Genomic DNA, 24,332 nt, shown 5'->3' with positions numbered 1-24,332 from the left:
AGGGCGCAAGCAACTCCCCTCCCCCTTGCAGTCTTTCCAATTCACGATACAAAAAGACGGACAGGACAGGTTGCCTGACTTTCCGTCACTGCCACCCTTTGCCATCCTTACCCGTAGAAAGCCCTTTCATCATCCCCAAACCCTAATCTTTTCCCTTTCCTTCCCAGCCCCCAAACCCTGCCCTCTGTACCTTTCTCACCACCCGCTTCCCTTCTCCTGTCATCCCCCTACCACCCGGGAAAAAAAGAGATTGCCCCCTCCTTCCACTAGCCCACCCTCCCACCCAAAGAACAACTTCTTCTGCGCAGCTTGTTTTCTAGGCAGCAGCGCTATTGTGATGTCATCGGGGGGCATTGTGACAAGCCGCCAGTGTTCCGTCTCTTCATGTTGTGCACAGTTCAAACGGAAAATACATCAACAGGCAGACTACAGAAAAGCTTACTATCAAAGGTTAGAGGGGGGCTTTCTCAGAGGGCTTTTTACAGTTTTTCTATTCCCAATTAGCCGTTTAAGTGTACTTATTGAAAGTAGTAATTCTTTCATAGGCCGCCCTTTCTTAGTATTTGACGTTCCTTATATTGCGGTATGAGGCTTCGCAGTAGGTTGCAAACATTCATCACCCATGACTGTCCCCAATTGAGCTCAGAAGCTCAATGTCTATCATGACCTCTCTTTTAGAATGTCCAAGAGCAAGCAAACTATTCCTCCAGGAGAGGGCGCCAACAGACTACTAAAGAGATCATCATTACTCAAAGAAAACCCCAAAAACCAATGCATGATAGGAATAAACAGGTAACTTTCTTTGGAGTGGAAGCGGAGAGATCGCACCAGATGCCAATTCTAGATGTTATCACACCTGTGGTCACTGCAGCAGCAGGTGAATCCACTTTGTCCAAAAGGGATCTATTCCATTCAATTGCAAATGATCTAGATAAGACAGAGAACTGCAGCACGGGGACATAGCCGAGTTGGTCAGGTTGAGTGGTGATGAGTTTGCTATTTGGATGAATAAAGAAAGTCAAAAGTGTGAAAGATAAAAAACAAAAGGAGGAAGTGTGAAAAGTGAATGGGCCAAATTGAGGTGCATATGAAGACGTATGCTTTCTTCCAATTCATTAAATCGGGCTAATATGAATCAGGTGAATTGAGTTCTGCTTTTGGAAACTGGGTTAAGAAGGGGTGCACCGTTCCTGGAGGTACTGCAATACCAGGTCAATGCGTGGAGTGGACAGAGCAAGCTCTTTTTCCATCTCCCTGTTCTAAAAATCCATTTAATATATGGTCCCCAGATAGGGGACGTATCAGATATTAAACTGATAAGAACAGATACTACACTTGATCTTAGCCAAAAGGCCGAGAAGCGATAACCAGAATTGGTTTGGGCCTCGAGTGGCACCCTGGCCTATGCCGGACACATCTTAGGGAGAGAGAGCGAGAGGGAGACAAACCCACGCCTACACAAGACATTTTGTCACCCAAGCCAACCCTTGAAAAGGCTGCTTTGCAGAGCCAAAACAAGAAGAATGGTGCGTTTTGCAGCCGCCGCCCACTGCAATGAATCTGAATAACTCCTCCTTTAGGGCGCAAGCAACTCCCCTCCCCCTTGCAGTCTTTCCAATTCACGATACAAAAAGACGGACAGGACAGGTTGCCTGACTTTCCGTCACTGCCACCCTTTGCCATCCTTACCCGTAGAAAGCCCTTTCATCATCCCCAAACCCTAATCTTTTCCCTTTCCTTCCCAGCCCCCAAACCCTGCCCTCTGTACCTTTCTCACCACCCGCTTCCCTTCTCCTGTCATCCCCCTACCACCCGGGAAAAAAAGAGATTGCCCCCTCCTTCCACTAGCCCACCCTCCCACCCAAAGAACAACTTCTTCTGCGCAGCTTGTTTTCTAGGCAGCAGCGCTATTGTGATGTCATCGGGGGGCATTGTGACAAGCCGCCAGTGTTCCGTCTCTTCATGTTGTGCACAGTTCAAACGGAAAATACATCAACAGGCAGACTACAGAAAAGCTTACTATCAAAGGTTAGAGGGGGGCTTTCTCAGAGGGCTTTTTACAGTTTTTCTATTCCCAATTAGCCGTTTAAGTGTACTTATTGAAAGTAGTAATTCTTTCATAGGCCGCCCTTTCTTAGTATTTGACGTTCCTTATATTGCGGTATGAGGCTTCGCAGTAGGTTGCAAACATTCATCACCCATGACTGTCCCCAATTGAGCTCAGAAGCTCAATGTCTATCATGACCTCTCTTTTAGAATGTCCAAGAGCAAGCAAACTATTCCTCCAGGAGAGGGCGCCAACAGACTACTAAAGAGATCATCATTACTCAAAGAAAACCCCAAAAACCAATGCATGATAGGAATAAACAGGTAACTTTCTTTGGAGTGGAAGCGGAGAGATCGCACCAGATGCCAATTCTAGATGTTATCACACCTGTGGTCACTGCAGCAGCAGGTGAATCCACTTTGTCCAAAAGGGATCTATTCCATTCAATTGCAAATGATCTAGATAAGACAGAGAACTGCAGCACGGGGACATAGCCGAGTTGGTCAGGTTGAGTGGTGATGAGTTTGCTATTTGGATGAATAAAGAAAGTCAAAAGTGTGAAAGATAAAAAACAAAAGGAGGAAGTGTGAAAAGTGAATGGGCCAAATTGAGGTGCATATGAAGACGTATGCTTTCTTCCAATTCATTAAATCGGGCTAATATGAATCAGGTGAATTGAGTTCTGCTTTTGGAAACTGGGTTAAGAAGGGGTGCACCGTTCCTGGAGGTACTGCAATACCAGGTCAATGCGTGGAGTGGACAGAGCAAGCTCTTTTTCCATCTCCCTGTTCTAAAAATCCATTTAATATATGGTCCCCAGATAGGGGACGTATCAGATATTAAACTGATAAGAACAGATACTACACTTGATCTTAGCCAAAAGGCCGAGAAGCGATAACCAGAATTGGTTTGGGCCTCGAGTGGCACCCTGGCCTATGCCGGACACATCTTAGGGAGAGAGAGCGAGAGGGAGACAAACCCACGCCTACACAAGACATTTTGTCACCCAAGCCAACCCTTGAAAAGGCTGCTTTGCAGAGCCAAAACAAGAAGAATGGTGCGTTTTGCAGCCGCCGCCCACTGCAATGAATCTGAATAACTCCTCCTTTAGGGCGCAAGCAACTCCCCTCCCCCTTGCAGTCTTTCCAATTCACGATACAAAAAGACGGACAGGACAGGTTGCCTGACTTTCCGTCACTGCCACCCTTTGCCATCCTTACCCGTAGAAAGCCCTTTCATCATCCCCAAACCCTAATCTTTTCCCTTTCCTTCCCAGCCCCCAAACCCTGCCCTCTGTACCTTTCTCACCACCCGCTTCCCTTCTCCTGTCATCCCCCTACCACCCGGGAAAAAAAGAGATTGCCCCCTCCTTCCACTAGCCCACCCTCCCACCCAAAGAACAACTTCTTCTGCGCAGCTTGTTTTCTAGGCAGCAGCGCTATTGTGATGTCATCGGGGGGCATTGTGACAAGCCGCCAGTGTTCCGTCTCTTCATGTTGTGCACAGTTCAAACGGAAAATACATCAACAGGCAGACTACAGAAAAGCTTACTATCAAAGGTTAGAGGGGGGCTTTCTCAGAGGGCTTTTTACAGTTTTTCTATTCCCAATTAGCCGTTTAAGTGTACTTATTGAAAGTAGTAATTCTTTCATAGGCCGCCCTTTCTTAGTATTTGACGTTCCTTATATTGCGGTATGAGGCTTCGCAGTAGGTTGCAAACATTCATCACCCATGACTGTCCCCAATTGAGCTCAGAAGCTCAATGTCTATCATGACCTCTCTTTTAGAATGTCCAAGAGCAAGCAAACTATTCCTCCAGGAGAGGGCGCCAACAGACTACTAAAGAGATCATCATTACTCAAAGAAAACCCCAAAAACCAATGCATGATAGGAATAAACAGGTAACTTTCTTTGGAGTGGAAGCGGAGAGATCGCACCAGATGCCAATTCTAGATGTTATCACACCTGTGGTCACTGCAGCAGCAGGTGAATCCACTTTGTCCAAAAGGGATCTATTCCATTCAATTGCAAATGATCTAGATAAGACAGAGAACTGCAGCACGGGGACATAGCCGAGTTGGTCAGGTTGAGTGGTGATGAGTTTGCTATTTGGATGAATAAAGAAAGTCAAAAGTGTGAAAGATAAAAAACAAAAGGAGGAAGTGTGAAAAGTGAATGGGCCAAATTGAGGTGCATATGAAGACGTATGCTTTCTTCCAATTCATTAAATCGGGCTAATATGAATCAGGTGAATTGAGTTCTGCTTTTGGAAACTGGGTTAAGAAGGGGTGCACCGTTCCTGGAGGTACTGCAATACCAGGTCAATGCGTGGAGTGGACAGAGCAAGCTCTTTTTCCATCTCCCTGTTCTAAAAATCCATTTAATATATGGTCCCCAGATAGGGGACGTATCAGATATTAAACTGATAAGAACAGATTTTTGATTTAATGAAGCTTTCCAAAGCACCACAAAAAATGCATGACCGAAGTCACACCAAAAACAGTGCAAAGGCTAGGATTCGTGTGGACCCCACCGTGAGGAGAGGGTCCCCAAAAATCAACCCCGTCCCTCCGAGCCAGAAGGCCACAGCAAGGGTTAGGGATCTTCGGTGCTCCCCCAAGCCGAAGCCTGGTTGAGCCTTGTCGTTGCTCCCAGCGTCCACCCAGGCATCTTACCCAAGTGGAGTAGAGAGCTACTAGTTGTTGGTTTCGCAGCCGAAACTGCCCGGACCGTCAACCGGTGTTGGTTTCTCAGCCCAAGGCTAACCGGACCTCCAACCGGGTGTTGGTTTCTCAGCCGAAGCTGACCCAGACATCCAACCGGGTGTTGGTTTTTCAGCCGAAGCTGACCCGGACCTCCAACCGGGTGTTAGTTTCTCAGCCCAAAGCTGACCAGACCTCCGACCGGGATTATAAAAATTTCCCTTCCTAGCCAGAAGGCCGGGATAGGGTAATATGCTCAAAAAGTATGAAAAGGCAAGGTACGGTGTGCTACAGAGCCCAAGGCTTGCCGGGGTCCCAAGCCAGCAAGCTCAGACTCACTCCAGGGTCGTCAGTCCTGGGGCACGTTGTACCATAGCCCCCCATCCTTACTCAGTCTAATAGCCTCGATCCTGGTAGGGCCATGTTTTCCACTAGATGAATATACTATCCACCCAGTGTACTAGCAAGCGCAACCTTCCAGTGTGCATTGTATCATTGTGCTAAGGTGGCCTGGAGCTTAAACCACCTCTTCGAACAACACTACACTTGATCTTAGCCAAAAGGCCGAGAAGCGATAACCAGAATTGGTTTGGGCCTCGAGTGGCACCCTGGCCTATGCCGGACACATCTTAGGGAGAGAGAGCGAGAGGGAGACAAACCCACGCCTACACAAGACATTTTGTCACCCAAGCCAACCCTTGAAAAGGCTGCTTTGCAGAGCCAAAACAAGAAGAATGGTGCGTTTTGCAGCCGCCGCCCACTGCAATGAATCTGAATAACTCCTCCTTTAGGGCGCAAGCAACTCCCCTCCCCCTTGCAGTCTTTCCAATTCACGATACAAAAAGACGGACAGGACAGGTTGCCTGACTTTCCGTCACTGCCACCCTTTGCCATCCTTACCCGTAGAAAGCCCTTTCATCATCCCCAAACCCTAATCTTTTCCCTTTCCTTCCCAGCCCCCAAACCCTGCCCTCTGTACCTTTCTCACCACCCGCTTCCCTTCTCCTGTCATCCCCCTACCACCCGGGAAAAAAAGAGATTGCCCCCTCCTTCCACTAGCCCACCCTCCCACCCAAAGAACAACTTCTTCTGCGCAGCTTGTTTTCTAGGCAGCAGCGCTATTGTGATGTCATCGGGGGGCATTGTGACAAGCCGCCAGTGTTCCGTCTCTTCATGTTGTGCACAGTTCAAACGGAAAATACATCAACAGGCAGACTACAGAAAAGCTTACTATCAAAGGTTAGAGGGGGGCTTTCTCAGAGGGCTTTTTACAGTTTTTCTATTCCCAATTAGCCGTTTAAGTGTACTTATTGAAAGTAGTAATTCTTTCATAGGCCGCCCTTTCTTAGTATTTGACGTTCCTTATATTGCGGTATGAGGCTTCGCAGTAGGTTGCAAACATTCATCACCCATGACTGTCCCCAATTGAGCTCAGAAGCTCAATGTCTATCATGACCTCTCTTTTAGAATGTCCAAGAGCAAGCAAACTATTCCTCCAGGAGAGGGCGCCAACAGACTACTAAAGAGATCATCATTACTCAAAGAAAACCCCAAAAACCAATGCATGATAGGAATAAACAGGTAACTTTCTTTGGAGTGGAAGCGGAGAGATCGCACCAGATGCCAATTCTAGATGTTATCACACCTGTGGTCACTGCAGCAGCAGGTGAATCCACTTTGTCCAAAAGGGATCTATTCCATTCAATTGCAAATGATCTAGATAAGACAGAGAACTGCAGCACGGGGACATAGCCGAGTTGGTCAGGTTGAGTGGTGATGAGTTTGCTATTTGGATGAATAAAGAAAGTCAAAAGTGTGAAAGATAAAAAACAAAAGGAGGAAGTGTGAAAAGTGAATGGGCCAAATTGAGGTGCATATGAAGACGTATGCTTTCTTCCAATTCATTAAATCGGGCTAATATGAATCAGGTGAATTGAGTTCTGCTTTTGGAAACTGGGTTAAGAAGGGGTGCACCGTTCCTGGAGGTACTGCAATACCAGGTCAATGCGTGGAGTGGACAGAGCAAGCTCTTTTTCCATCTCCCTGTTCTAAAAATCCATTTAATATATGGTCCCCAGATAGGGGACGTATCAGATATTAAACTGATAAGAACAGATACTACACTTGATCTTAGCCAAAAGGCCGAGAAGCGATAACCAGAATTGGTTTGGGCCTCGAGTGGCACCCTGGCCTATGCCGGACACATCTTAGGGAGAGAGAGCGAGAGGGAGACAAACCCACGCCTACACAAGACATTTTGTCACCCAAGCCAACCCTTGAAAAGGCTGCTTTGCAGAGCCAAAACAAGAAGAATGGTGCGTTTTGCAGCCGCCGCCCACTGCAATGAATCTGAATAACTCCTCCTTTAGGGCGCAAGCAACTCCCCTCCCCCTTGCAGTCTTTCCAATTCACGATACAAAAAGACGGACAGGACAGGTTGCCTGACTTTCCGTCACTGCCACCCTTTGCCATCCTTACCCGTAGAAAGCCCTTTCATCATCCCCAAACCCTAATCTTTTCCCTTTCCTTCCCAGCCCCCAAACCCTGCCCTCTGTACCTTTCTCACCACCCGCTTCCCTTCTCCTGTCATCCCCCTACCACCCGGGAAAAAAAGAGATTGCCCCCTCCTTCCACTAGCCCACCCTCCCACCCAAAGAACAACTTCTTCTGCGCAGCTTGTTTTCTAGGCAGCAGCGCTATTGTGATGTCATCGGGGGGCATTGTGACAAGCCGCCAGTGTTCCGTCTCTTCATGTTGTGCACAGTTCAAACGGAAAATACATCAACAGGCAGACTACAGAAAAGCTTACTATCAAAGGTTAGAGGGGGGCTTTCTCAGAGGGCTTTTTACAGTTTTTCTATTCCCAATTAGCCGTTTAAGTGTACTTATTGAAAGTAGTAATTCTTTCATAGGCCGCCCTTTCTTAGTATTTGACGTTCCTTATATTGCGGTATGAGGCTTCGCAGTAGGTTGCAAACATTCATCACCCATGACTGTCCCCAATTGAGCTCAGAAGCTCAATGTCTATCATGACCTCTCTTTTAGAATGTCCAAGAGCAAGCAAACTATTCCTCCAGGAGAGGGCGCCAACAGACTACTAAAGAGATCATCATTACTCAAAGAAAACCCCAAAAACCAATGCATGATAGGAATAAACAGGTAACTTTCTTTGGAGTGGAAGCGGAGAGATCGCACCAGATGCCAATTCTAGATGTTATCACACCTGTGGTCACTGCAGCAGCAGGTGAATCCACTTTGTCCAAAAGGGATCTATTCCATTCAATTGCAAATGATCTAGATAAGACAGAGAACTGCAGCACGGGGACATAGCCGAGTTGGTCAGGTTGAGTGGTGATGAGTTTGCTATTTGGATGAATAAAGAAAGTCAAAAGTGTGAAAGATAAAAAACAAAAGGAGGAAGTGTGAAAAGTGAATGGGCCAAATTGAGGTGCATATGAAGACGTATGCTTTCTTCCAATTCATTAAATCGGGCTAATATGAATCAGGTGAATTGAGTTCTGCTTTTGGAAACTGGGTTAAGAAGGGGTGCACCGTTCCTGGAGGTACTGCAATACCAGGTCAATGCGTGGAGTGGACAGAGCAAGCTCTTTTTCCATCTCCCTGTTCTAAAAATCCATTTAATATATGGTCCCCAGATAGGGGACGTATCAGATATTAAACTGATAAGAACAGATACTACACTTGATCTTAGCCAAAAGGCCGAGAAGCGATAACCAGAATTGGTTTGGGCCTCGAGTGGCACCCTGGCCTATGCCGGACACATCTTAGGGAGAGAGAGCGAGAGGGAGACAAACCCACGCCTACACAAGACATTTTGTCACCCAAGCCAACCCTTGAAAAGGCTGCTTTGCAGAGCCAAAACAAGAAGAATGGTGCGTTTTGCAGCCGCCGCCCACTGCAATGAATCTGAATAACTCCTCCTTTAGGGCGCAAGCAACTCCCCTCCCCCTTGCAGTCTTTCCAATTCACGATACAAAAAGACGGACAGGACAGGTTGCCTGACTTTCCGTCACTGCCACCCTTTGCCATCCTTACCCGTAGAAAGCCCTTTCATCATCCCCAAACCCTAATCTTTTCCCTTTCCTTCCCAGCCCCCAAACCCTGCCCTCTGTACCTTTCTCACCACCCGCTTCCCTTCTCCTGTCATCCCCCTACCACCCGGGAAAAAAAGAGATTGCCCCCTCCTTCCACTAGCCCACCCTCCCACCCAAAGAACAACTTCTTCTGCGCAGCTTGTTTTCTAGGCAGCAGCGCTATTGTGATGTCATCGGGGGGCATTGTGACAAGCCGCCAGTGTTCCGTCTCTTCATGTTGTGCACAGTTCAAACGGAAAATACATCAACAGGCAGACTACAGAAAAGCTTACTATCAAAGGTTAGAGGGGGGCTTTCTCAGAGGGCTTTTTACAGTTTTTCTATTCCCAATTAGCCGTTTAAGTGTACTTATTGAAAGTAGTAATTCTTTCATAGGCCGCCCTTTCTTAGTATTTGACGTTCCTTATATTGCGGTATGAGGCTTCGCAGTAGGTTGCAAACATTCATCACCCATGACTGTCCCCAATTGAGCTCAGAAGCTCAATGTCTATCATGACCTCTCTTTTAGAATGTCCAAGAGCAAGCAAACTATTCCTCCAGGAGAGGGCGCCAACAGACTACTAAAGAGATCATCATTACTCAAAGAAAACCCCAAAAACCAATGCATGATAGGAATAAACAGGTAACTTTCTTTGGAGTGGAAGCGGAGAGATCGCACCAGATGCCAATTCTAGATGTTATCACACCTGTGGTCACTGCAGCAGCAGGTGAATCCACTTTGTCCAAAAGGGATCTATTCCATTCAATTGCAAATGATCTAGATAAGACAGAGAACTGCAGCACGGGGACATAGCCGAGTTGGTCAGGTTGAGTGGTGATGAGTTTGCTATTTGGATGAATAAAGAAAGTCAAAAGTGTGAAAGATAAAAAACAAAAGGAGGAAGTGTGAAAAGTGAATGGGCCAAATTGAGGTGCATATGAAGACGTATGCTTTCTTCCAATTCATTAAATCGGGCTAATATGAATCAGGTGAATTGAGTTCTGCTTTTGGAAACTGGGTTAAGAAGGGGTGCACCGTTCCTGGAGGTACTGCAATACCAGGTCAATGCGTGGAGTGGACAGAGCAAGCTCTTTTTCCATCTCCCTGTTCTAAAAATCCATTTAATATATGGTCCCCAGATAGGGGACGTATCAGATATTAAACTGATAAGAACAGATACTACACTTGATCTTAGCCAAAAGGCCGAGAAGCGATAACCAGAATTGGTTTGGGCCTCGAGTGGCACCCTGGCCTATGCCGGACACATCTTAGGGAGAGAGAGCGAGAGGGAGACAAACCCACGCCTACACAAGACATTTTGTCACCCAAGCCAACCCTTGAAAAGGCTGCTTTGCAGAGCCAAAACAAGAAGAATGGTGCGTTTTGCAGCCGCCGCCCACTGCAATGAATCTGAATAACTCCTCCTTTAGGGCGCAAGCAACTCCCCTCCCCCTTGCAGTCTTTCCAATTCACGATACAAAAAGACGGACAGGACAGGTTGCCTGACTTTCCGTCACTGCCACCCTTTGCCATCCTTACCCGTAGAAAGCCCTTTCATCATCCCCAAACCCTAATCTTTTCCCTTTCCTTCCCAGCCCCCAAACCCTGCCCTCTGTACCTTTCTCACCACCCGCTTCCCTTCTCCTGTCATCCCCCTACCACCCGGGAAAAAAAGAGATTGCCCCCTCCTTCCACTAGCCCACCCTCCCACCCAAAGAACAACTTCTTCTGCGCAGCTTGTTTTCTAGGCAGCAGCGCTATTGTGATGTCATCGGGGGGCATTGTGACAAGCCGCCAGTGTTCCGTCTCTTCATGTTGTGCACAGTTCAAACGGAAAATACATCAACAGGCAGACTACAGAAAAGCTTACTATCAAAGGTTAGAGGGGGGCTTTCTCAGAGGGCTTTTTACAGTTTTTCTATTCCCAATTAGCCGTTTAAGTGTACTTATTGAAAGTAGTAATTCTTTCATAGGCCGCCCTTTCTTAGTATTTGACGTTCCTTATATTGCGGTATGAGGCTTCGCAGTAGGTTGCAAACATTCATCACCCATGACTGTCCCCAATTGAGCTCAGAAGCTCAATGTCTATCATGACCTCTCTTTTAGAATGTCCAAGAGCAAGCAAACTATTCCTCCAGGAGAGGGCGCCAACAGACTACTAAAGAGATCATCATTACTCAAAGAAAACCCCAAAAACCAATGCATGATAGGAATAAACAGGTAACTTTCTTTGGAGTGGAAGCGGAGAGATCGCACCAGATGCCAATTCTAGATGTTATCACACCTGTGGTCACTGCAGCAGCAGGTGAATCCACTTTGTCCAAAAGGGATCTATTCCATTCAATTGCAAATGATCTAGATAAGACAGAGAACTGCAGCACGGGGACATAGCCGAGTTGGTCAGGTTGAGTGGTGATGAGTTTGCTATTTGGATGAATAAAGAAAGTCAAAAGTGTGAAAGATAAAAAACAAAAGGAGGAAGTGTGAAAAGTGAATGGGCCAAATTGAGGTGCATATGAAGACGTATGCTTTCTTCCAATTCATTAAATCGGGCTAATATGAATCAGGTGAATTGAGTTCTGCTTTTGGAAACTGGGTTAAGAAGGGGTGCACCGTTCCTGGAGGTACTGCAATACCAGGTCAATGCGTGGAGTGGACAGAGCAAGCTCTTTTTCCATCTCCCTGTTCTAAAAATCCATTTAATATATGGTCCCCAGATAGGGGACGTATCAGATATTAAACTGATAAGAACAGATACTACACTTGATCTTAGCCAAAAGGCCGAGAAGCGATAACCAGAATTGGTTTGGGCCTCGAGTGGCACCCTGGCCTATGCCGGACACATCTTAGGGAGAGAGAGCGAGAGGGAGACAAACCCACGCCTACACAAGACATTTTGTCACCCAAGCCAACCCTTGAAAAGGCTGCTTTGCAGAGCCAAAACAAGAAGAATGGTGCGTTTTGCAGCCGCCGCCCACTGCAATGAATCTGAATAACTCCTCCTTTAGGGCGCAAGCAACTCCCCTCCCCCTTGCAGTCTTTCCAATTCACGATACAAAAAGACGGACAGGACAGGTTGCCTGACTTTCCGTCACTGCCACCCTTTGCCATCCTTACCCGTAGAAAGCCCTTTCATCATCCCCAAACCCTAATCTTTTCCCTTTCCTTCCCAGCCCCCAAACCCTGCCCTCTGTACCTTTCTCACCACCCGCTTCCCTTCTCCTGTCATCCCCCTACCACCCGGGAAAAAAAGAGATTGCCCCCTCCTTCCACTAGCCCACCCTCCCACCCAAAGAACAACTTCTTCTGCGCAGCTTGTTTTCTAGGCAGCAGCGCTATTGTGATGTCATCGGGGGGCATTGTGACAAGCCGCCAGTGTTCCGTCTCTTCATGTTGTGCACAGTTCAAACGGAAAATACATCAACAGGCAGACTACAGAAAAGCTTACTATCAAAGGTTAGAGGGGGGCTTTCTCAGAGGGCTTTTTACAGTTTTTCTATTCCCAATTAGCCGTTTAAGTGTACTTATTGAAAGTAGTAATTCTTTCATAGGCCGCCCTTTCTTAGTATTTGACGTTCCTTATATTGCGGTATGAGGCTTCGCAGTAGGTTGCAAACATTCATCACCCATGACTGTCCCCAATTGAGCTCAGAAGCTCAATGTCTATCATGACCTCTCTTTTAGAATGTCCAAGAGCAAGCAAACTATTCCTCCAGGAGAGGGCGCCAACAGACTACTAAAGAGATCATCATTACTCAAAGAAAACCCCAAAAACCAATGCATGATAGGAATAAACAGGTAACTTTCTTTGGAGTGGAAGCGGAGAGATCGCACCAGATGCCAATTCTAGATGTTATCACACCTGTGGTCACTGCAGCAGCAGGTGAATCCACTTTGTCCAAAAGGGATCTATTCCATTCAATTGCAAATGATCTAGATAAGACAGAGAACTGCAGCACGGGGACATAGCCGAGTTGGTCAGGTTGAGTGGTGATGAGTTTGCTATTTGGATGAATAAAGAAAGTCAAAAGTGTGAAAGATAAAAAACAAAAGGAGGAAGTGTGAAAAGTGAATGGGCCAAATTGAGGTGCATATGAAGACGTATGCTTTCTTCCAATTCATTAAATCGGGCTAATATGAATCAGGTGAATTGAGTTCTGCTTTTGGAAACTGGGTTAAGAAGGGGTGCACCGTTCCTGGAGGTACTGCAATACCAGGTCAATGCGTGGAGTGGACAGAGCAAGCTCTTTTTCCATCTCCCTGTTCTAAAAATCCATTTAATATATGGTCCCCAGATAGGGGACGTATCAGATATTAAACTGATAAGAACAGATACTACACTTGATCTTAGCCAAAAGGCCGAGAAGCGATAACCAGAATTGGTTTGGGCCTCGAGTGGCACCCTGGCCTATGCCGGACACATCTTAGGGAGAGAGAGCGAGAGGGAGACAAACCCACGCCTACACAAGACATTTTGTCACCCAAGCCAACCCTTGAAAAGGCTGCTTTGCAGAGCCAAAACAAGAAGAATGGTGCGTTTTGCAGCCGCCGCCCACTGCAATGAATCTGAATAACTCCTCCTTTAGGGCGCAAGCAACTCCCCTCCCCCTTGCAGTCTTTCCAATTCACGATACAAAAAGACGGACAGGACAGGTTGCCTGACTTTCCGTCACTGCCACCCTTTGCCATCCTTACCCGTAGAAAGCCCTTTCATCATCCCCAAACCCTAATCTTTTCCCTTTCCTTCCCAGCCCCCAAACCCTGCCCTCTGTACCTTTCTCACCACCCGCTTCCCTTCTCCTGTCATCCCCCTACCACCCGGGAAAAAAAGAGATTGCCCCCTCCTTCCACTAGCCCACCCTCCCACCCAAAGAACAACTTCTTCTGCGCAGCTTGTTTTCTAGGCAGCAGCGCTATTGTGATGTCATCGGGGGGCATTGTGACAAGCCGCCAGTGTTCCGTCTCTTCATGTTGTGCACAGTTCAAACGGAAAATACATCAACAGGCAGACTACAGAAAAGCTTACTATCAAAGGTTAGAGGGGGGCTTTCTCAGAGGGCTTTTTACAGTTTTTCTATTCCCAATTAGCCGTTTAAGTGTACTTATTGAAAGTAGTAATTCTTTCATAGGCCGCCCTTTCTTAGTATTTGACGTTCCTTATATTGCGGTATGAGGCTTCGCAGTAGGTTGCAAACATTCATCACCCATGACTGTCCCCAATTGAGCTCAGAAGCTCAATGTCTATCATGACCTCTCTTTTAGAATGTCCAAGAGCAAGCAAACTATTCCTCCAGGAGAGGGCGCCAACAGACTACTAAAGAGATCATCATTACTCAAAGAAAACCCCAAAAACCAATGCATGATAGGAATAAACAGGTAACTTTCTTTGGAGTGGAAGCGGAGAGATCGCACCAGATGCCAATTCTAGATGTTATCACACCTGTGGTCACTGCAGCAGCAGGTGAATCCACTTTGTCCAAAAGGGATCTATTCCATTCAATTGCAAATGATCTAGATAAGACAGAGAACTGCAGCACGGGGACATAGCCGAGTTGGTCAGGTTGAGTGGTGATGAGTTTGCTATTTGGATGAATAAAGAAAGTCAAAAGTGTGAAAGATAAAAAACAAAAGGAGGAAGTGTGAAAAGTGAATGGGCCAAATTGAGGTGCATATGAAGACGTATGCTTTCTTCCAATTCATTAAATCGGGCTAATATGAATCAGGTGAATTGAGTTCTGCTTTTGGAAACTGGGTTAAGAAGGGGTGCACCGTTCCTGGAGGTACTGCAATACCAGGTCAATGCGTGGAGTGGACAGAGCAAGCTCTTTTTCCATCTCCCTGTTCTAAAAATCCATTTAATATATGGTCCCCAGATAGGGGACGTATCAGATATTAAACTGATAAGAACAGATACTACACTTGATCTTAGCCAAAAGGCCGAGAAGCGATAACCAGAATTGGTTTGGGCCTCGAGTGGCACCCTGGCCTATGCCGGACACATCTTAGGGAGAGAGAGCGAGAGGGAGACAAACCCACGCCTACACAAGACATTTTGTCACCCAAGCCAACCCTTGAAAAGGCTGCTTTGCAGAGCCAAAACAAGAAGAATGGTGCGTTTTGCAGCCGCCGCCCACTGCAATGAATCTGAATAACTCCTCCTTTAGGGCGCAAGCAACTCCCCTCCCCCTTGCAGTCTTTCCAATTCACGATACAAAAAGACGGACAGGACAGGTTGCCTGACTTTCCGTCACTGCCACCCTTTGCCATCCTTACCCGTAGAAAGCCCTTTCATCATCCCCAAACCCTAATCTTTTCCCTTTCCTTCCCAGCCCCCAAACCCTGCCCTCTGTACCTTTCTCACCACCCGCTTCCCTTCTCCTGTCATCCCCCTACCACCCGGGAAAAAAAGAGATTGCCCCCTCCTTCCACTAGCCCACCCTCCCACCCAAAGAACAACTTCTTCTGCGCAGCTTGTTTTCTAGGCAGCAGCGCTATTGTGATGTCATCGGGGGGCATTGTGACAAGCCGCCAGTGTTCCGTCTCTTCATGTTGTGCACAGTTCAAACGGAAAATACATCAACAGGCAGACTACAGAAAAGCTTACTATCAAAGGTTAGAGGGGGGCTTTCTCAGAGGGCTTTTTACAGTTTTTCTATTCCCAATTAGCCGTTTAAGTGTACTTATTGAAAGTAGTAATTCTTTCATAGGCCGCCCTTTCTTAGTATTTGACGTTCCTTATATTGCGGTATGAGGCTTCGCAGTAGGTTGCAAACATTCATCACCCATGACTGTCCCCAATTGAGCTCAGAAGCTCAATGTCTATCATGACCTCTCTTTTAGAATGTCCAAGAGCAAGCAAACTATTCCTCCAGGAGAGGGCGCCAACAGACTACTAAAGAGATCATCATTACTCAAAGAAAACCCCAAAAACCAATGCATGATAGGAATAAACAGGTAACTTTCTTTGGAGTGGAAGCGGAGAGATCGCACCAGATGCCAATTCTAGATGTTATCACACCTGTGGTCACTGCAGCAGCAGGTGAATCCACTTTGTCCAAAAGGGATCTATTCCATTCAATTGCAAATGATCTAGATAAGACAGAGAACTGCAGCACGGGGACATAGCCGAGTTGGTCAGGTTGAGTGGTGATGAGTTTGCTATTTGGATGAATAAAGAAAGTCAAAAGTGTGAAAGATAAAAAACAAAAGGAGGAAGTGTGAAAAGTGAATGGGCCAAATTGAGGTGCATATGAAGACGTATGCTTTCTTCCAATTCATTAAATCGGGCTAATATGAATCAGGTGAATTGAGTTCTGCTTTTGGAAACTGGGTTAAGAAGGGGTGCACCGTTCCTGGAGGTACTGCAATACCAGGTCAATGCGTGGAGTGGACAGAGCAAGCTCTTTTTCCATCTCCCTGTTCTAAAAATCCATTTAATATATGGTCCCCAGATAGGGGACGTATCAGATATTAAACTGATAAGAACAGATACTACACTTGATCTTAGCCAAAAGGCCGAGAAGCGATAACCAGAATTGGTTTGGGCCTCGAGTGGCACCCTGGCCTATGCCGGACACATCTTAGGGAGAGAGAGCGAGAGGGAGACAAACCCACGCCTACACAAGACATTTTGTCACCCAAGCCAACCCTTGAAAAGGCTGCTTTGCAGAGCCAAAACAAGAAGAATGGTGCGTTTTGCAGCCGCCGCCCACTGCAATGAATCTGAATAACTCCTCCTTTAGGGCGCAAGCAACTCCCCTCCCCCTTGCAGTCTTTCCAATTCACGATACAAAAAGACGGACAGGACAGGTTGCCTGACTTTCCGTCACTGCCACCCTTTGCCATCCTTACCCGTAGAAAGCCCTTTCATCATCCCCAAACCCTAATCTTTTCCCTTTCCTTCCCAGCCCCCAAACCCTGCCCTCTGTACCTTTCTCACCACCCGCTTCCCTTCTCCTGTCATCCCCCTACCACCCGGGAAAAAAAGAGATTGCCCCCTCCTTCCACTAGCCCACCCTCCCACCCAAAGAACAACTTCTTCTGCGCAGCTTGTTTTCTAGGCAGCAGCGCTATTGTGATGTCATCGGGGGGCATTGTGACAAGCCGCCAGTGTTCCGTCTCTTCATGTTGTGCACAGTTCAAACGGAAAATACATCAACAGGCAGACTACAGAAAAGCTTACTATCAAAGGTTAGAGGGGGGCTTTCTCAGAGGGCTTTTTACAGTTTTTCTATTCCCAATTAGCCGTTTAAGTGTACTTATTGAAAGTAGTAATTCTTTCATAGGCCGCCCTTTCTTAGTATTTGACGTTCCTTATATTGCGGTATGAGGCTTCGCAGTAGGTTGCAAACATTCATCACCCATGACTGTCCCCAATTGAGCTCAGAAGCTCAATGTCTATCATGACCTCTCTTTTAGAATGTCCAAGAGCAAGCAAACTATTCCTCCAGGAGAGGGCGCCAACAGACTACTAAAGAGATCATCATTACTCAAAGAAAACCCCAAAAACCAATGCATGATAGGAATAAACAGGTAACTTTCTTTGGAGTGGAAGCGGAGAGATCGCACCAGATGCCAATTCTAGATGTTATCACACCTGTGGTCACTGCAGCAGCAGGTGAATCCACTTTGTCCAAAAGGGATCTATTCCATTCAATTGCAAATGATCTAGATAAGACAGAGAACTGCAGCACGGGGACATAGCCGAGTTGGTCAGGTTGAGTGGTGATGAGTTTGCTATTTGGATGAATAAAGAAAGTCAAAAGTGTGAAAGATAAAAAACAAAAGGAGGAAGTGTGAAAAGTGAATGGGCCAAATTGAGGTGCATATGAAGACGTATGCTTTCTTCCAATTCATTAAATCGGGCTAATATGAATCAGGTGAATTGAGTTCTGCTTTTGGAAACTGGGTTAAGAAGGGGTGCACCGTTCCTGGAGGTACTGCAATACCAGGTCAATGCGTGGAGTGGACAGAGCAAGCTCTTTTTCCATCTCCCTGTTCTAAAAATCCATTTAATATATGGTCCCCAGATAGGGGACGTATCAGATATTAAACTGATAAGAACAGATACTACACTTGATCTTAGCCAAAAGGCCGAGAAGCGATAACCAGAATTGGTTTGGGCCTCGAGTGGCACCCTGGCCTATGCCGGACACATCTTAGGGAGAGAGAGCGAGAGGGAGACAAACCCACGCCTACACAAGACATTTTGTCACCCAAGCCAACCCTTGAAAAGGCTGCTTTGCAGAGCCAAAACAAGAAGAATGGTGCGTTTTGCAGCCGCCGCCCACTGCAATGAATCTGAATAACTCCTCCTTTAGGGCGCAAGCAACTCCCCTCCCCCTTGCAGTCTTTCCAATTCACGATACAAAAAGACGGACAGGACAGGTTGCCTGACTTTCCGTCACTGCCACCCTTTGCCATCCTTACCCGTAGAAAGCCCTTTCATCATCCCCAAACCCTAATCTTTTCCCTTTCCTTCCCAGCCCCCAAACCCTGCCCTCTGTACCTTTCTCACCACCCGCTTCCCTTCTCCTGTCATCCCCCTACCACCCGGGAAAAAAAGAGATTGCCCCCTCCTTCCACTAGCCCACCCTCCCACCCAAAGAACAACTTCTTCTGCGCAGCTTGTTTTCTAGGCAGCAGCGCTATTGTGATGTCATCGGGGGGCATTGTGACAAGCCGCCAGTGTTCCGTCTCTTCATGTTGTGCACAGTTCAAACGGAAAATACATCAACAGGCAGACTACAGAAAAGCTTACTATCAAAGGTTAGAGGGGGGCTTTCTCAGAGGGCTTTTTACAGTTTTTCTATTCCCAATTAGCCGTTTAAGTGTACTTATTGAAAGTAGTAATTCTTTCATAGGCCGCCCTTTCTTAGTATTTGACGTTCCTTATATTGCGGTATGAGGCTTCGCAGTAGGTTGCAAACATTCATCACCCATGACTGTCCCCAATTGAGCTCAGAAGCTCAATGTCTATCATGACCTCTCTTTTAGAATGTCCAAGAGCAAGCAAACTATTCCTCCAGGAGAGGGCGCCAACAGACTACTAAAGAGATCATCATTACTCAAAGAAAACCCCAAAAACCAATGCATGATAGGAATAAACAGGTAACTTTCTTTGGAGTGGAAGCGGAGAGATCGCACCAGATGCCAATTCTAGATGTTATCACACCTGTGGTCACTGCAGCAGCAGGTGAATCCACTTTGTCCAAAAGGGATCTATTCCATTCAATTGCAAATGATCTAGATAAGACAGAGAACTGCAGCACGGGGACATAGCCGAGTTGGTCAGGTTGAGTGGTGATGAGTTTGCTATTTGGATGAATAAAGAAAGTCAAAAGTGTGAAAGATAAAAAACAAAAGGAGGAAGTGTGAAAAGTGAATGGGCCAAATTGAGGTGCATATGAAGACGTATGCTTTCTTCCAATTCATTAAATCGGGCTAATATGAATCAGGTGAATTGAGTTCTGCTTTTGGAAACTGGGTTAAGAAGGGGTGCACCGTTCCTGGAGGTACTGCAATACCAGGTCAATGCGTGGAGTGGACAGAGCAAGCTCTTTTTCCATCTCCCTGTTCTAAAAATCCATTTAATATATGGTCCCCAGATAGGGGACGTATCAGATATTAAACTGATAAGAACAGATTTTTGATTTAATGAAGCTTTCCAAAGCACCACAAAAAATGCATGACCGAAGTCACACCAAAAACAGTGCAAAGGCTAGGATTCGTGTGGACCCCACCGTGAGGAGAGGGTCCCCAAAAATCAACCCCGTCCCTCCGAGCCAGAAGGCCACAGCAAGGGTCAGGGATCTTCGGTGCTCCCCCAAGCCGAAGCCTGGTTGAGCCTTGTCGTTGCTCCCAGCGTCCACCCAGGCATCTTACCCAAGTGGAGTAGAGAGCTACTAGTTATTGGTTTCACAGCCGAAACTGCCCGGACCGTCAACCGGTGTTGGTTTCTCAGCCCAAGGCTAACCGGACCTCCAACCGGGTGTTGGTTTCTCAGCCGAAGCTGACCCAGACCTCCAACCGGGTGTTGGTTTCTCAGCCGAAGCTGACCCGGACCTCCAACCGGGTGTTAGTTTCTCAGCCCAAAGCTGACCAGACCTCCGACCGGGATTATAAAAATTTCCCTTCCTAGCCAGAAGGCCGGGATAGGGTAATATGCTCAAAAAGTATGAAAAGGCAAGGTACGGTGTGCTACAGAGCCCAAGGCTTGCCGGGGTCCCAAGCCAGCAAGCTCAGACTCACTCCAGGGTCGTCAGTCCTGGGGCACGTTGTACTATAGCCCCCCACCCTTACTCAGTCTAATAGCCTTGATCCTGGTAGGGCCATGTTTTCCTCTAGATGAATATACTATCCACCCAGAGTACTAGCAAGCGCAACCTTCCAGTGTGCAGTGTATCATTGTACTAAGGTGGCCTGGAGCTTAAACCACCTCTTCGAACAACACTACACATGATCTTAGCCAAAAGGCCGAGAAGCGATAACCAGAATTGGTTTGGGCCTCGAGTGGCACCCTGGCCTATGCCGGACACATCTTAGGGAGAGAGAGCGAGAGGGAGACAAACCCACGCCTACACAAGACATTTTGTCACCCAAGCCAACCCTTGAAAAGGCTGCTTTGCAGAGCCAAAACAAGAAGAATGGTGCGTTTTGCAGCCGCCGCCCACTGCAATGAATCTGAATAACTCCTCCTTTAGGGCGCAAGCAACTCCCCTCCCCCTTGCAGTCTTTCCAATTCACGATACAAAAAGACGGACAGGACAGGTTGCCTGACTTTCCGTCACTGCCACCCTTTGCCATCCTTACCCGTAGAAAGCCCTTTCATCATCCCCAAACCCTAATCTTTTCCCTTTCCTTCCCAGCCCCCAAACCCTGCCCTCTGTACCTTTCTCACCACCCGCTTCCCTTCTCCTGTCATCCCCCTACCACCCGGGAAAAAAAGAGATTGCCCCCTCCTTCCACTAGCCCACCCTCCCACCCAAAGAACAACTTCTTCTGCGCAGCTTGTTTTCTAGGCAGCAGCGCTATTGTGATGTCATCGGGGGGCATTGTGACAAGCCGCCAGTGTTCCGTCTCTTCATGTTGTGCACAGTTCAAACGGAAAATACATCAACAGGCAGACTACAGAAAAGCTTACTATCAAAGGTTAGAGGGGGGCTTTCTCAGAGGGCTTTTTACAGTTTTTCTATTCCCAATTAGCCGTTTAAGTGTACTTATTGAAAGTAGTAATTCTTTCATAGGCCGCCCTTTCTTAGTATTTGACGTTCCTTATATTGCGGTATGAGGCTTCGCAGTAGGTTGCAAACATTCATCACCCATGACTGTCCCCAATTGAGCTCAGAAGCTCAATGTCTATCATGACCTCTCTTTTAGAATGTCCAAGAGCAAGCAAACTATTCCTCCAGGAGAGGGCGCCAACAGACTACTAAAGAGATCATCATTACTCAAAGAAAACCCCAAAAACCAATGCATGATAGGAATAAACAGGTAACTTTCTTTGGAGTGGAAGCGGAGAGATCGCACCAGATGCCAATTCTAGATGTTATCACACCTGTGGTCACTGCAGCAGCAGGTGAATCCACTTTGTCCAAAAGGGATCTATTCCATTCAATTGCAAATGATCTAGATAAGACAGAGAACTGCAGCACGGGGACATAGCCGAGTTGGTCAGGTTGAGTGGTGATGAGTTTGCTATTTGGATGAATAAAGAAAGTCAAAAGTGTGAAAGATAAAAAACAAAAGGAGGAAGTGTGAAAAGTGAATGGGCCAAATTGAGGTGCATATGAAGACGTATGCTTTCTTCCAATTCATTAAATCGGGCTAATATGAATCAGGTGAATTGAGTTCTGCTTTTGGAAACTGGGTTAAGAAGGGGTGCACCGTTCCTGGAGGTACTGCAATACCAGGTCAATGCGTGGAGTGGACAGAGCAAGCTCTTTTTCCATCTCCCTGTTCTAAAAATCCATTTAATATATGGTCCCCAGATAGGGGACGTATCAGATATTAAACTGATAAGAACAGATACTACACTTGATCTTAGCCAAAAGGCCGAGAAGCGATAACCAGAATTGGTTTGGGCCTCGAGTGGCACCCTGGCCTATGCCGGACACATCTTAGGGAGAGAGAGCGAGAGGGAGACAAACCCACGCCTACACAAGACATTTTGTCACCCAAGCCAACCCTTGAAAAGGCTGCTTTGCAGAGCCAAAACAAGAAGAATGGTGCGTTTTGCAGCCGCCGCCCACTGCAATGAATCTGAATAACTCCTCCTTTAGGGCGCAAGCAACTCCCCTCCCCCTTGCAGTCTTTCCAATTCACGATACAAAAAGACGGACAGGACAGGTTGCCTGACTTTCCGTCACTGCCACCCTTTGCCATCCTTACCCGTAGAAAGCCCTTTCATCATCCCCAAACCCTAATCTTTTCCCTTTCCTTCCCAGCCCCCAAACCCTGCCCTCTGTACCTTTCTCACCACCCGCTTCCCTTCTCCTGTCATCCCCCTACCACCCGGGAAAAAAAGAGATTGCCCCCTCCTTCCACTAGCCCACCCTCCCACCCAAAGAACAACTTCTTCTGCGCAGCTTGTTTTCTAGGCAGCAGCGCTATTGTGATGTCATCGGGGGGCATTGTGACAAGCCGCCAGTGTTCCGTCTCTTCATGTTGTGCACAGTTCAAACGGAAAATACATCAACAGGCAGACTACAGAAAAGCTTACTATCAAAGGTTAGAGGGGGGCTTTCTCAGAGGGCTTTTTACAGTTTTTCTATTCCCAATTAGCCGTTTAAGTGTACTTATTGAAAGTAGTAATTCTTTCATAGGCCGCCCTTTCTTAGTATTTGACGTTCCTTATATTGCGGTATGAGGCTTCGCAGTAGGTTGCAAACATTCATCACCCATGACTGTCCCCAATTGAGCTCAGAAGCTCAATGTCTATCATGACCTCTCTTTTAGAATGTCCAAGAGCAAGCAAACTATTCCTCCAGGAGAGGGCGCCAACAGACTACTAAAGAGATCATCATTACTCAAAGAAAACCCCAAAAACCAATGCATGATAGGAATAAACAGGTAACTTTCTTTGGAGTGGAAGCGGAGAGATCGCACCAGATGCCAATTCTAGATGTTATCACACCTGTGGTCACTGCAGCAGCAGGTGAATCCACTTTGTCCAAAAGGGATCTATTCCATTCAATTGCAAATGATCTAGATAAGACAGAGAACTGCAGCACGGGGACATAGCCGAGTTGGTCAGGTTGAGTGGTGATGAGTTTGCTATTTGGATGAATAAAGAAAGTCAAAAGTGTGAAAGATAAAAAACAAAAGGAGGAAGTGTGAAAAGTGAATGGGCCAAATTGAGGTGCATATGAAGACGTATGCTTTCTTCCAATTCATTAAATCGGGCTAATATGAATCAGGTGAATTGAGTTCTGCTTTTGGAAACTGGGTTAAGAAGGGGTGCACCGTTCCTGGAGGTACTGCAATACCAGGTCAATGCGTGGAGTGGACAGAGCAAGCTCTTTTTCCATCTCCCTGTTCTAAAAATCCATTTAATATATGGTCCCCAGATAGGGGACGTATCAGATATTAAACTGATAAGAACAGATACTACACTTGATCTTAGCCAAAAGGCCGAGAAGCGATAACCAGAATTGGTTTGGGCCTCGAGTGGCACCCTGGCCTATGCCGGACACATCTTAGGGAGAGAGAGCGAGAGGGAGACAAACCCACGCCTACACAAGACATTTTGTCACCCAAGCCAACCCTTGAAAAGGCTGCTTTGCAGAGCCAAAACAAGAAGAATGGTGCGTTTTGCAGCCGCCGCCCACTGCAATGAATCTGAATAACTCCTCCTTTAGGGCGCAAGCAACTCCCCTCCCCCTTGCAGTCTTTCCAATTCACGATACAAAAAGACGGACAGGACAGGTTGCCTGACTTTCCGTCACTGCCACCCTTTGCCATCCTTACCCGTAGAAAGCCCTTTCATCATCCCCAAACCCTAATCTTTTCCCTTTCCTTCCCAGCCCCCAAACCCTGCCCTCTGTACCTTTCTCACCACCCGCTTCCCTTCTCCTGTCATCCCCCTACCACCCGGGAAAAAAAGAGATTGCCCCCTCCTTCCACTAGCCCACCCTCCCACCCAAAGAACAACTTCTTCTGCGCAGCTTGTTTTCTAGGCAGCAGCGCTATTGTGATGTCATCGGGGGGCATTGTGACAAGCCGCCAGTGTTCCGTCTCTTCATGTTGTGCACAGTTCAAACGGAAAATACATCAACAGGCAGACTACAGAAAAGCTTACTATCAAAGGTTAGAGGGGGGCTTTCTCAGAGGGCTTTTTACAGTTTTTCTATTCCCAATTAGCCGTTTAAGTGTACTTATTGAAAGTAGTAATTCTTTCATAGGCCGCCCTTTCTTAGTATTTGACGTTCCTTATATTGCGGTATGAGGCTTCGCAGTAGGTTGCAAACATTCATCACCCATGACTGTCC

General features: G+C 46.9%; 14 non-coding genes across 14 annotated transcripts; all 14 read right to left on the bottom strand.

Annotated features, from left to right (window-relative positions):
* Positions 1 to 1,174: 1,174 nt before the first annotated feature.
* On the bottom strand, positions 1,175 to 1,365 carry LOC142260398 (U2 spliceosomal RNA). Its single transcript, XR_012728630.1, has one exon. It is a non-coding gene; the product is annotated as a U2 spliceosomal RNA (small nuclear RNA).
* A 1,387-nt stretch (positions 1,366 to 2,752) lies between these two features.
* On the bottom strand, positions 2,753 to 2,943 carry LOC142260397 (U2 spliceosomal RNA). The gene has a single exon (XR_012728629.1). It is a non-coding gene; the product is annotated as a U2 spliceosomal RNA (small nuclear RNA).
* A 1,387-nt stretch (positions 2,944 to 4,330) lies between these two features.
* LOC142260400 (U2 spliceosomal RNA) lies at positions 4,331 to 4,523 on the bottom strand. Its single transcript, XR_012728632.1, has one exon. It is a non-coding gene; the product is annotated as a U2 spliceosomal RNA (small nuclear RNA).
* Positions 4,524 to 6,712: 2,189 nt separating this feature from the next.
* Positions 6,713 to 6,903, bottom strand: LOC142260396 (U2 spliceosomal RNA). The gene has a single exon (XR_012728628.1). It is a non-coding gene; the product is annotated as a U2 spliceosomal RNA (small nuclear RNA).
* Positions 6,904 to 8,290: 1,387 nt separating this feature from the next.
* LOC142260395 (U2 spliceosomal RNA) lies at positions 8,291 to 8,481 on the bottom strand. The gene has a single exon (XR_012728627.1). It is a non-coding gene; the product is annotated as a U2 spliceosomal RNA (small nuclear RNA).
* Positions 8,482 to 9,868: 1,387 nt separating this feature from the next.
* Positions 9,869 to 10,059, bottom strand: LOC142260394 (U2 spliceosomal RNA). The gene has a single exon (XR_012728626.1). It is a non-coding gene; the product is annotated as a U2 spliceosomal RNA (small nuclear RNA).
* Positions 10,060 to 11,446: 1,387 nt separating this feature from the next.
* On the bottom strand, positions 11,447 to 11,637 carry LOC142260393 (U2 spliceosomal RNA). The gene has a single exon (XR_012728625.1). It is a non-coding gene; the product is annotated as a U2 spliceosomal RNA (small nuclear RNA).
* A 1,387-nt stretch (positions 11,638 to 13,024) lies between these two features.
* On the bottom strand, positions 13,025 to 13,215 carry LOC142260392 (U2 spliceosomal RNA). The gene has a single exon (XR_012728624.1). It is a non-coding gene; the product is annotated as a U2 spliceosomal RNA (small nuclear RNA).
* A 1,387-nt stretch (positions 13,216 to 14,602) lies between these two features.
* On the bottom strand, positions 14,603 to 14,793 carry LOC142260405 (U2 spliceosomal RNA). The gene has a single exon (XR_012728636.1). It is a non-coding gene; the product is annotated as a U2 spliceosomal RNA (small nuclear RNA).
* A 1,387-nt stretch (positions 14,794 to 16,180) lies between these two features.
* LOC142260404 (U2 spliceosomal RNA) lies at positions 16,181 to 16,371 on the bottom strand. Its single transcript, XR_012728635.1, has one exon. It is a non-coding gene; the product is annotated as a U2 spliceosomal RNA (small nuclear RNA).
* A 1,387-nt stretch (positions 16,372 to 17,758) lies between these two features.
* On the bottom strand, positions 17,759 to 17,949 carry LOC142260403 (U2 spliceosomal RNA). Its single transcript, XR_012728634.1, has one exon. It is a non-coding gene; the product is annotated as a U2 spliceosomal RNA (small nuclear RNA).
* Positions 17,950 to 19,336: 1,387 nt separating this feature from the next.
* On the bottom strand, positions 19,337 to 19,529 carry LOC142260399 (U2 spliceosomal RNA). Its single transcript, XR_012728631.1, has one exon. It is a non-coding gene; the product is annotated as a U2 spliceosomal RNA (small nuclear RNA).
* Positions 19,530 to 21,718: 2,189 nt separating this feature from the next.
* Positions 21,719 to 21,909, bottom strand: LOC142260402 (U2 spliceosomal RNA). Its single transcript, XR_012728633.1, has one exon. It is a non-coding gene; the product is annotated as a U2 spliceosomal RNA (small nuclear RNA).
* A 1,387-nt stretch (positions 21,910 to 23,296) lies between these two features.
* On the bottom strand, positions 23,297 to 23,487 carry LOC142260391 (U2 spliceosomal RNA). Its single transcript, XR_012728623.1, has one exon. It is a non-coding gene; the product is annotated as a U2 spliceosomal RNA (small nuclear RNA).
* Between the last annotated feature and the right edge of the window lie 845 nt (positions 23,488 to 24,332).

Source organism: Anomaloglossus baeobatrachus, unplaced genomic scaffold, assembly GCF_048569485.1.
Source record: "Anomaloglossus baeobatrachus isolate aAnoBae1 unplaced genomic scaffold, aAnoBae1.hap1 Scaffold_1017, whole genome shotgun sequence".
NCBI lineage: Eukaryota > Metazoa > Chordata > Amphibia > Anura > Aromobatidae > Anomaloglossus > Anomaloglossus baeobatrachus.
The sequence above is the reverse complement of the archived record's forward strand: the minus strand, read 5'-3'. Positions and strand labels throughout refer to the sequence as shown.